This window comes from Dama dama, chromosome 20, assembly GCF_033118175.1.
Source record: "Dama dama isolate Ldn47 chromosome 20, ASM3311817v1, whole genome shotgun sequence".
NCBI lineage: Eukaryota > Metazoa > Chordata > Mammalia > Artiodactyla > Cervidae > Dama > Dama dama.
In genome coordinates this window covers 117,199,571-117,211,477 of record NC_083700.1, presented here as the reverse complement: position 1 = coordinate 117,211,477, position 11,907 = coordinate 117,199,571, and the positions used below count along the sequence as shown (strand labels likewise).

At 49.3% G+C, this 11,907-nt stretch overlaps 1 long non-coding RNA gene across 1 annotated transcript; it reads right to left on the bottom strand.

Annotated features, from left to right (window-relative positions):
* Window positions 1-8,050: 8,050 nt before the first annotated feature.
* Window positions 8,051-11,351, bottom strand: LOC133041711 (uncharacterized). Its single transcript, XR_009689301.1, has 2 exons — window positions 10,596-11,351; window positions 8,051-9,439 (listed from the first exon to the last, which is right to left on the bottom strand). It is a non-coding gene; the product is annotated as an uncharacterized LOC133041711 (long non-coding RNA).
* Between the last annotated feature and the right edge of the window lie 556 nt (window positions 11,352-11,907).

The following is an 11,907-nucleotide window of genomic DNA, read 5'->3' as shown; positions in this document are numbered from 1 at the left end:
CTTGCCAAGCCGACTAGCACGGTCAGGAGAAACAGTTGTCCCTCTAGGTCCGAGATGCTAAATCGCTAATTCCAGGTCCACCGTTTGATGGAGGGTTTTGGGTTTGAAGCTGGCAACCAAGAGAAAGAAAGAAACCGCAAGAGGGGATTGATAAGGGTCCTCGGGCGCCCCGCCACCAGGTCACGGGATCACGAGGCAGGCGGGAAAGCAGCTAGGAGAGGACAGTTTCCCCACCGGCCCAGACACTTCAGAAGCCGGCCGCGTATCATGGCGTCCACCCGCTTTTGTCCGGGGCCAAGCTGGACGAGACAACTGACTGACAGGTAGGATGGGCAGAGTCGGATGTCCAGTTGTCTTGCTCTCCCAATCTAGGGCGGGCTTAGGTCTTTCCTCAGTTTGGGGAGGACCTTTGCTTTCAGAAAGCAATGGTTGCATGACCCATCTCCACTTAGGCCCCTGTGCCATGCTGGTGGAGTAGTTTCTTTGGGACTCCATGGATCGCCTTTCTCGTCCTGGCCTTCATGTTGTTGCCTGTGGTGCTGCTGGTGGTGCTCGTGGCACAGTGAATCACTTGTCCCGTTTGGCACTTGGAAGTTCTGCAGCAGACTCCTTGCACTGGAAATGGAGCCCAGGCAACTCTGCGCACAAGCATCCCGCCGGTGATGAGCACATCCCTTCGTCATTCCTGCCGGAGGTGCCTTTCCCAAGTAACACTACACCTCCCAAGGACATTCCACATATAGAGCCTGGTCACCCATCTTCTCCCCGGACCCTGCTCGACGTGTGGGGTGCTTTCGAGAGCCTGACCGGCCAGAAGGAGATGATTCACAGACCTGCACCCGCTCCTCCCTGCCCCCCGGAGGGCTCAGGAGATCGTCTCCTTGTTCCGTTGGCTGTGGGCATACTGGGAGGCGTCTCCCTGCCGCATCACTCACCAGAGGCCAGCGGTGCGGCCAGAGAATGCAGACGGGGAAAGAAAGGCAAACCCACACCCAAAGTCCCGTCCAGAGAGGACTCTCCCACCCCCGCAGAAGTGCGAGGCACTCGGATCGTGCTCAAACGCGGTCACGCACCCCATCCTCTCCAGGAACTTCCCAGCAGAGACAGCCCTCGAGAGCTCGGCTGCTCAGCGCGAATCAGGTGAACACCATGGCCCCGGGCACACTGCAGGCCCCGCCTTTTTCCAGGAGGCTGCACCAGCCACACCGCCGAGAGGAACTCGCTCGGCGCCGAAACACTTGGTGGGTCACACACGGCGTTCCACAAGCAGAGTGTGCCTGGGCGTCTGCACGCATGTGCCTCAGAGCCTACCTACCGCCACAGCCCCAGAGATGGCCGCGGCTTCTTGTTCTTCCTCTTGGTTGCTCGGGCCCTCCCGCTGGAACAAGGGCCGTTGTCAACGCTCGTGAGGCCCGGAGGCGGGCTGTCCGTGCTGGGACGGCCGGGCCGGTCGTGCTCCTCTTCAGGCAGCTTGCCATTTCTCCCTCTTCCGTGGTTGGACTGGTGAATCACGACTGCTCCGGCAGGCAGGGCTGACTGAATCTTCTGGAGGTCGAAGGCCGGCTTCGGCCGCTTGTGCTCTTGGAGGCGTCTCCACTGCTCTAAGCTGATTCCTTCGAACTCTGTGTGCCCCGGGGACACCTGCGACCCAGGAGCTCTGCCGCTGGCGTCTCCTGCAGGCTCCCCGGGGCCGGAGGGGTCAGGCTCCCCGGGGTGTGTGGGGTCAGCCGTGAGGGGGGCCGCTGCCCCTCCCCCAGCTCCCCCTTGCCACGCACCCTCCCGGGAGTAGAAGAGCACGTAGGCGCTCTGGCTCAGGGCAGCCCTCTCGTCACAGGCGCTCACCTTGGCATCGTCCATCTTATACCAATGGCCGTTGCCCGCTCGCACGTAAGAAAAGTAGTGTCCTCGCTCACAGCTCCACCCGGAGTGCACCAGCACGGCATAGAGCACGTAGCCCATAGAGCACGTGGCCTGCCTTCCGCTCAGACGTGTAGGGCTGCAGGTCGAGGCACTGGGGAGAGCGCACTTCCTGAGCCCTTTTGGCCCCGCTCACCTGTGTGAACCGCTTCAGCACCAGCACCAGGACCTGGGACGTGCTGTGCAAAGTCAAACTCTTGGTGGCAGGCACCTTCCGGAGACAAACGCCACAGTCATAGGCGTTTTCAGCGTCCAGCTTCTCGGGCTTCAGCAGCTCTCTCAGAGCTTGCTCCACACTCTGAGCCGCCGTGATATCCAGGCTGATGTCCAGGTAAGGATCGAACATGTCCGAGACTCCGAGGCTGTGGACACACTGGATCTGAGTCCTCCAAGTCCCGCCGAAGATCTGACGGATGAGGGTGGTGTCCTCGGAGGGATGGCCCGACGGCTGAGATGCACTCAAGCACCCTTGCTTCATGGCATTCAGAGTGATCAGAAACTCGTGGGCATCTTCCTGCTGGTGTCTGTGGAAGCCCGCCAGCAGGTCCTTGCGGGACCCGATCACCTCTCCCGGGTGAAGGAGGGCTCGGGTCACGTGAGCTCACACGGCACAGAGCGTGCAGGAGGTGCTGGCCGGACAGAGGGTGGCGTGCTGCTGGGACACCATCCAGCTGGCCAGGGGCGGCGTGTGGCTCAGACACTGCAGCGCTGCATTCACGTAGCAGGTGTTCCCCAGAATATGAAGCCCAGCCCCGACCCCCCACGGCCCCCTCCAATTCAGGGCAACTTGGTGGCCAGGCACCAGCCCTGCTGACCCATGAGCGAAGTCACCCCTCTGGGGCCGCCCGACCGCCGGCCACGGCCCCTCACGGACACAGGGTTCCCAAAGGGTATCCACACCAGCGGCGCTGGGTCGAACAACCTTGCCCTCCGGGGAAGACGTTGAAGGGAGAAGGACATTCACCTCCCCCTTGCACAGAAGCAGGGCCCGGGTCTCAGCAAACAAGGCCCACGAGTCTTTCCGTCTCCTACCTGCCTCTGCACAATGAAGCCTCCTTCCCTCAGAGGGTGCTTCACTGAGAAAGGGCCTGGGCCCCACCCCCTCGGGCCTTTCATGGCTTTCCCACGGCCCCACCCCCGCACGCGCAACATCCTCATTGGCTGAGGCGTCCCAGGGCGTGCTCACTCCCACTCCCGACATCCCACCACCGACACTTTTCTCCGGGAATTCCCCATGACGAACCCCCGCACGTACTTCCGATCTGGCCCTGGACCAAAGGGCTCAGGATGCAATTGATTCCCGGGGCCTTTGGCCTTCCAGACTTGCCTGCTAGACAGTCACTGCAGGGCTTCCAAGTTCAGCACACACATGCGGGCTGGGGAGGAATTCCGTGGCCTCGCCCTTCAGATCCTAACACACTTGTGGAAACACATGTCTGCCCACCTACCCTCTCTCCTTGAGGGCTCTCCCCACCCCAGTCCCCTGCCTGAGGACAACCCCTCCCCGGACAACAAGAAACCTATGCCTCAACTTTGCTCTCGACTGAGGTCCACTCCAATTTCTATGGTTTCTCACGAGCCACTCTTCTAGTGTTCAGGGTCCTGGCACCAAAACATGCCGCGACTGTGGCACATAAGCTTTTCTCCCTTCAGGGCCGTTGGTCATCGTCCAAACCGAGCTCCTTCCGAAAGCCACAGGCTCGCTGAAACTTTGGATTCATTTCGTCAGCTCCTTTTCAACCTTAGTTGTCTTGTTTATTATTTCTTTCTTTTTTGGGGGTGGGTATTCATTCATTTTTTTATTGTTTATTTTTTTGTATCTTCTGTTCATTTTATTATTTATTTTTTTGCTTGTTATTATTCTCTGTTTCTACCTTACTTACACTAGTTGACTTCTAGAGTCATCTTTCCAATGTAGGGGCTCAAAATGCACTATAACTTAAGGTATAAAGAGATTTCCCTCCGGGACGAGGATGACTGTTGGTTTCCTTCTTGGCGTGTGACATGTATGTTTGTTTGCTCTGCCGACCTGGATATTGTGCTTGCCTTCCAAGACTACGGGCGTTCCACAGTCCATGGGTTTCCCATAGCTGATGTGGTGATTCCGTTGATCCTTACTAGGAAAAGACGGTCCTGACCCGGCTTTCTTCCTTAGCCTATTGCACCCCTCCCACCTCCCACTGCCCCATCCCTTCCCAGGACCCTACTGCTTTGTGCTTTATGACGCACGTGCTCACACACTTGCTGTCCTTTTGCCTCCTTCCTATGGCACAGAGAAGCCAGATCAGCCAGTATTTGTCTCTCTTTTGCCCGGATTTCCCCAGCATCAGGCGACATTCCCCTTCCCTCTGCCACGCCATTCCAATCACTCTTCTTCTCCTCCTTCAACTTCTTCACCTCCTTCTCTTTCTCCTTCTCCTTCTTCTGCTCCTTCTTCTTCTTTGTCGTCTTCTTCTTCTTTAGAGGGTGTAGATGGGGCAAGCAGTAAGTTCATTTGAGGCCATGGGGTAGAGGAAGACTGGTGGGGATACTGAGGGTGGCCTGTGGGTGGCTCGACTTCCTCGTCCAGGGCACGCTTGTTCGTGTTCTTGGGCGAAGGTACTGCTCATCATTCGTTTTCCTCTCTGCGTGTGGTGGGCACGGTGCTTTGTAGGTAACCTTGCGGGGGGAAAAAGCCAGCGGAACGTTCTCTGTTCCTTGCCAAGCCGACTAGCACGGTCAGGAGCCACAGTTGTCCCTCTAGGTCCGAGTTGCTAAATCACTAATTCCAGGCCCACCGTTTCATGGAGGGTTTTTGGTTTGAAGCCGGCAACCAGAGTCCTAGCATTCAGAGTCTAGCGTTCGGAGTCCTAGCACCAAAATATGCCACGACTGTGGCACATATGCTTTTCTCCCTTCAGGGCCGTTGGTTATGGTCCAAAGCGTGCTCCTTCAGAAAGCCACAGGCTCGCTGCAACTTTGTATTCATTTCTTCAGCTCCTTTTCAATCTTAGTTGTCTTGTTCTTTATTTCTTCTTCTTCTTTTTTTTTTTTTTTCTCTAATTTCTGTTCATTTTATTATTATTATTTTTGCTTTTTTTTTTATTCTCTTTTTCTACTTTAATTACACTAGTTGACTTCTAGAGTCATCCTTCCAATATAGGGGCTTAAAATGCACTATCACTTAAGGTATAAACAGATTCCCCTCCTGGAGTAGGATGACTGTTGGTTTCCTTCTTGTTATGTGATAGGTAAGTTTGTTTGCTCTCCCATCTTGGACATTATGCTTGCCTTCCAGCACTATGGCCTGTCTCTGAAGAGGTGACATTTTAGATGGGCTCCAGGCCTCTTTCACACTTCCCCTTTCACCAGAGCCAGGCAGCTATGATGGCCGCTAGGACCACATGCACTAGTCAGTCCTGAACCTGAACACCAAGCTCACTGTTGCCTCCTGAGGAGTCACAGTAAATGACCCTGTACTGAATATCCCTCCCTCCCTCTCTGCGCAAGTCCGGTCCTGTCCTGTGTGGCCCAACACGTGGCCTGTCCGTCTATTTGGGAACTGTAAGCCATTAACTCTCTTTTCAATGACAGTTGTCTCCTGATCTGTTTGCCTTATTATGTCTCAAATTTCCTATTAATACACTATATTTTAAAGTAGCCAAGAATCACAGCAGACTCTAGACAATTACATGTGGACAAGTGGAGAACGAAGGAGTATGACTTGATGCCATGTACTCGGTCAGTTTACTATTTTATTGTGTGTTAAGTGTGTTTTGTGTTTTCCTGCCTGGTTAGGTTCCTCTGGGTCAGCTGTGCTTTCATCCACCAGCTGTTTGTCCTCACAAAGTTACTTGCAAGCACAACTGAAATTCAGAATATGTTCAAATTGTTCCCTATATGGCAGGCATCTTAGAGCAAAACTTAATGCGGCACTGATAAGGAGTTCATGTCTTTCTCCAAGTTGGCTAAGAATGAGCATAGTAGTAGGGATGTAATGTTAGTCCCTCTGCCGTGTCCAGCTCTTTGTGACCCCTCCTTTGAGAGAAGCCTGGCAGGCTACAGACCCTGGGGTCCCAAAGAGTTGGACATGACTCTTTGAGATACTATATATTCTTTCAGATTCTTCCCCATTATTGATCATTGCAAGATATTGAGTATAGCTCCCTGCACTATACAGTAGGTCTTTGTTGTCCACCTAGTTTATATACAGTAGTGTGTGCATATTGATCCCAAACTCCTAATTTACCTCTCCCCACATCCCCCGTGATCCTCTTTGGTAACCATAAGCTTGCTTTCTATGTCTGTGAGTCTACTTCTGTCTTGTAAATAAGTTCATTTGTATCATTTTTCAATATTCCACAAATGTGATATCATACGATGTTTGTCTTTTTCTATCTGACTTACTTCACTTAATATGAAATCACCATATTCATCCATGTTGCTGTGAATGGCATTATTTCATTCACTTTTATGGCTGAGTAGTTTTCCATTGCACATATATTCCATGCCTTCTGGAGCAAGCACTTCTTAGAATTTACAACTTGACTTACTTTCAAAGAACAAAAACTGTGAGTAAACCTAAGTTTTTTAGAGATGGAGAATTTCTCTGCAAATACTCTTATATATTTATTAGTATTTAACAGATTAGGATTTTGAGGCCAAGAATAGTAGGTAAAATTGGTGTGTGCTTTTGTTTTATGTCACTTACGTCAAGTTCTGACAGCAGGGTTAAATTATATTCATAAAATACAGATTTCTTCTGTTCTTCTATTCTTGATTATCTAAAACTATGTGGTACTTTTGTAGCCAGTTGTTCTTTGCTTGCATAGCTTTTACATGATTTTCAGAAGTAATTCTCAAAAAATTTTTATTTGATAGCCTTCTTTGCTTATTTTTCTTTTGCTTTAGTTGCTTTAATTAATGGTCTTGACAGTTCATATTTTTCCAAAAAGTAGTCAATTTCTTGAATATTCTAAAATATTTGAAGTGTATATAAAGGGGTTTACATTCACTTTTTATGGGTGGGTATGAGATAATATGAAACATACATCAGACCTGCTGTCTGACACAGGACTCCTAAATGTCTTAAAGCTTCCTGGGTGATAGAAATGCTTTTGTTTTGTTTTATTTATATGTTTTCTGAAAGTGTTGATTTATTCTCTCTCTCTCTCCCTCTTTCTTTTCTTTTTCTTTTTTTTTTTTTTTTTTTTAGTTTCATCTCTAATACATGCATTTTTTGTGCCTTGGTTTAATGCCCCGCATATTCAAGGAGGTTTCTTCACTCTGGCTGATGAGGACTCTCAGTCCGACATGAACGTTGGACATTATTCAATGCATTAGAAATTTATACATTTTCCTGCAGTGGAATAACATAGGCTAAGGTTATGCATTACATTGTTTTTTGTGATGTCAAGATGTAATTGAATATTAGTGTTTAATCCAATGTGGACCAGTAAAGTGTCTTATAGTACCTCATCCATTCAGTGGACTGAATTACAGGAAATAGTGTCCCAAGAGAGAGTTTTCCCCAAGATATTGTCAGCTGAATATAAGCAAGATATAATAAAACATTGTGCACAGTACACTACTATTTATGTCTTTAAATGTGGTTGTGTGCTAAGACACTCAGTCATGTCTGACACTTTGTGACTCTGTGGAATGTAGGCCACCAGGCTTCTCTGCCCCATGGAGATTCTCCAGGCAAGAGTACTAGAGTGGATTGCCATTTCCTTCACCAGAGGATCTTCCAGACCCAGGGATTGAACCCGAGTCTCTTGTGTCTCCTGCATTGGCTGGTGGGTTCTTTACCACTAGCACAACCATGTAGAATGAAGAAGAAATGATATTCATAGCTGCTTGTGTCTGCATAAATGGCATTCTGGGACATCTCTCCTGGTCCAGTGGCTAAGACTCTGCACTCTCATTGTAGGGGCCTCAGTTCAATCCCTTGTCAGGAAACTAGGCCCCACATGCCACAGCTAAGAGTTCCCATGGAAAAGGTCCCGCAGGCCACAGCTAAGACCTGGCACAGCCAAATAAATAATTTGTAAAAAATTCAAATCTCTGGAAAGATTCCTGGGAAATGAAACACCATGACTGACCGTCAAAGCAGCAGAGATTTCACAAGAAGGGAGGGGTAGGAGGAACAATGTAATATAAAATATTTTATATTTTTAGGTTCTTGAACCTTGTACATGTATTATAAGTTTCTCATAAATGTCAAAATATTATTTAAAAAAATGTTAAACCTCTAAAGAGTAAAGCTCATCGTGTTATTTCTACCAACTGAATGAAAGTCAAGTTTCTTTTATCAGAAAGATTATCTGGCTTCTCTAAAACATCTTCTCAGGCTTTTCCCACACTACCCAGACAGTGGTCCATATGGCACTGTCTGGATTCTTGTCATACCTTGAAGTGAATCTTTTACACTATTCTGGGTCCTTGATGCCCGGCAAATGCAGGGGGACATCATCACGTTCCTTGCAGCAGGAGCCCTTAGATGGCACCAGCCTTTACTTCCCAGTGGAGCAGTACATCTACAGAAGGAAAAGTGAGGGCGTCTACATTAGGAATCCAAAGAGAACCTGGGAGAAACTTCTGTCGGCAGCTCATGTCATTGTTGCCACTGAAAACCCAGCTCTGTCACCGTTGCTTCCTCCAGGAACCCTCGGCAGCGAGCTGTGCGGCAGTTTGCTGCCGCCGCTCCTGTGGTCGGCCGCTTCACTCCCGGAGCCTCCACTAACCAGACCCAGGCAGCTTCCAAGAGCCAAGATTCCTGTGAACTTCTCACCATCGGTCTGCGTGACAGACTCTCCTCTGCATTCTGGAGACGACCCATTCCCGGCACAAACGGAGCTCAGTCGGTGGGTCTGATGGCGGGTGCTCACCCGGGCAGTTCTGCCCGTGCGCAGCACCGTTTCCTGTGAACACTCGGGAGGTCGTGTCTGATCGCCACGTCTGCACATTCTGAAGAGATTAAAAGGGAAAGGCAGGTGGCAGTGAGCAGGCTCTGACCAAGGAGGACGTCACGGTGAATGGGTGACGTCAGCAACTGAGTGCAAGGCTGCTCCATCTGAGGTGGTGGCGGCCTAGTCCACAGGCGGGCAGGCGAGCTCGCTGCCCACTCCGCAGTGCCCCCGAGGGCTGGCCTGCAGCGCCCACTGCTCAGGCCACGGGGTGGGGAGGGACAACACGGAGTGGGCTTCGGCTGGTCTTGCACAGGCTCTTTTCTTGGGTGGGGCTGTGCTGGGTCCTTGCTGCTGCACGGGCTTTGCTCTGGTTGCGGTGAGCGGGGCGCACTGTCTGGTTGCGGGGCACGGCCTTCCTCTCACAGCGGCTTCTCCTGTCATGGGCTGCTGAAGTGGCAGAGCGTGGGCTCAGCATCTGTGGACCCCAGGCTCCAGACCACAGGCTCAATGATTGTGGTGCAAGGGCTTAGTTCCTCTGACGCACGTGGGATCCTCCTGGACCAGGATTGAAGTCATGTCCCCTGCATTGGCAGCATTCTTTACCATGAGCCATCATGGAAACCCCACAAACTCTTAAAATGGAAGTAGGTTGACAGAAAATAAACAGTTTATAAATAAATAAATATGTCTACTCATGAGAATGTTCTGTGACTTTTGATTTTTTCCTTTCACATAAGAGGAAAATTTCCTAATTCATAATTCATTATGTTCTTCCCTCAAACAACTTTAACCACTGCTAATTTTATTAGCTAAGCTCGATCCAATTTTTAAAATACTTTTCTACCACTTTCCCCTATACACTGTACATTGATTATGAATTGGGATAATATTTTACCATTGCTCAGTCACTCAGTCATGACCAATCTTCCTGACCCCATGGACTGCAGCACACCAGGCTTCCCTGTCCTTCACCATTGCCCAGAGAGTATATTTATATACTTCATACGGATAGGACAATCATTTGACTTCATACTTGAATTATTTCTCTGAATCTGACATATTAATACGCTAGTAAGATATAAAACACTTGACTGACTTCAGCACAATAAAAAATATTAGATCAGGTGACCATATCTTAAGACTGATTATCAAACCAGCAGCCATGTTGATGAGGAGCAGTGACACATGGGGGGACATTTTATGTGGTGAGAGAGTGGAGCGCTGTCCTTGGGGATTTAAAGGGCTGTTTGAAAACAGAGTAAAACTAGGCTCAGTGGTTGGACCTCATGGGAATCACTTCCCCAGGACACATGGGATGGAGTCCTGAGCATCTTGAGTGCCCCACAAGGTGGTCTGAAGTGATGGCCAGAGCACCCCTCTGTGTATCAGTGGAGATGGTAGTTGTATTGTGTGTCTGTACAAGTCTGTATAAGGTGATCTGGCATGCAGAAAAGTAAATTTGACTAAATGGCAGATGACCTCAGCTCTAATAATAAGATCTTTTCTTGAATCAATTTGTTTCTCCTCTCAGCTTCTCCATCCCAAAGGAGTTACTTTTCATGAGACCCATTCTCTTTTAATTCCATTCTTCAAAGCCTCAAACTTTGTAGCTTTCTTTCAGTATCTGTCCATGTTTATTCCTCAGACAAGATAAGCAAGAGTAAAATTTTCTCATTGGGCTTTAAAGATAAACAAATACCTTTAGAATTAGACTTTCTAAAAGTTCTAAATTCATTCCTGTTCTCACATTAGTATGTTCAATCCTAAGTCTGTAATGAGCATTTTTACCTGATTCAAACACAACTCTGGAGAGTAGATTGGTGGTGGGACTTCACAGACCACTGGAATCTTGAACTCTTGACAGTTAGATCTCCTTTTACAGAAATGTTAGCAGCCAATAGAACAAGGAGCATATAGTGCCAGCTTACAGGGCTGACAGCAAGGAAAAGACAGTTTATTGATGACAGAAAAGATCTACCTTCTGACAAGCAGTCGCCTCTCACGGTGAGGCAAACCGGAAGTGCCTGCAGACGCAGAGACACGCGCGCAAGGGGCAGGACGCTTCAGCCACGTCCGTTATCAGCACAGCCGGAAGTGGGTCCTTACTTGACTGACTCATGCTTCCTGTCTCTTTAGCTCCCTCGAGCTTCGGGGCCGCTCTGCTGAGTTGGACTCCCCTTTGCTTTTCTAGATCTCCTTGGGGCCTTCTCACGACGCCAGGCAGCAGGCAGGAAGCAGCAGGCCGTTGGGCAGGGCTGCGCCTATAACTCGTCTGGCAGCCTTGTGGCTGGGATAGAGAGCTGAGCTTCCACCGTCCCTCTCAGGGGTGAGGCTGTGATGGGACCAGAGGTCGGAATGAGAAGATGGAAGGGCTGCCTTTGTTTTCTTTCACTCCCGGGCCAGGAGCTCTTAACCTGAGGGATTTGGAGAGCCCAGGGAGCCTGAGGCCGCCCTGAAGTGATGCATAAAATGAGTCAGTGCACAAGCTTTTGTTCAGATAAGATTAAATGCCCTGGATTCACCCCTTCAGAATATTTCATCATTGTTCCCAGTCTGTCCAGATCCTGTGCATTGGAGCAGAACACTGCTGCAGTGATTTCATCACACTTCCATTGCTACCAGTCCCTAGTAAACCCAGCTTTCAGAATCAAGAGAATCTGGTGGCTGACAAGGCTTAAAAACATCCTATGAGGTACGTAGAATCAACAGCATTTGATTGTACTCTACTGGAACATTTTATGGTCTAGTAGTTTGTTTTTCACTCGAGAGCAGCTGGGTCAAATTGTTTCCAAGCAAGAAAAACCAAACTTTATAAAGTCTAGGTGTCTGACCAGGGTTACAGGACACAAACTAGTTTAGGACAGGGCCTAGGTCGACCTGAGATTCTGTCATTATCAGAAATTAAAGTAGCAAACAGCATTTGTGACACAAACACCAAAAGCATTTTATCCTGGATAATTTGGGATGGGAAGATTCCCTAGATGCCGAGGTCCAGCCCTGGCAGAACCAGGAATACCCAAGGGATGAGTGGCATCGGCGAGGAAGAAGACAGACACACACAGAAGTTTGGGTAGAAGAGGTAGCTTTTTTTAATTTTTAG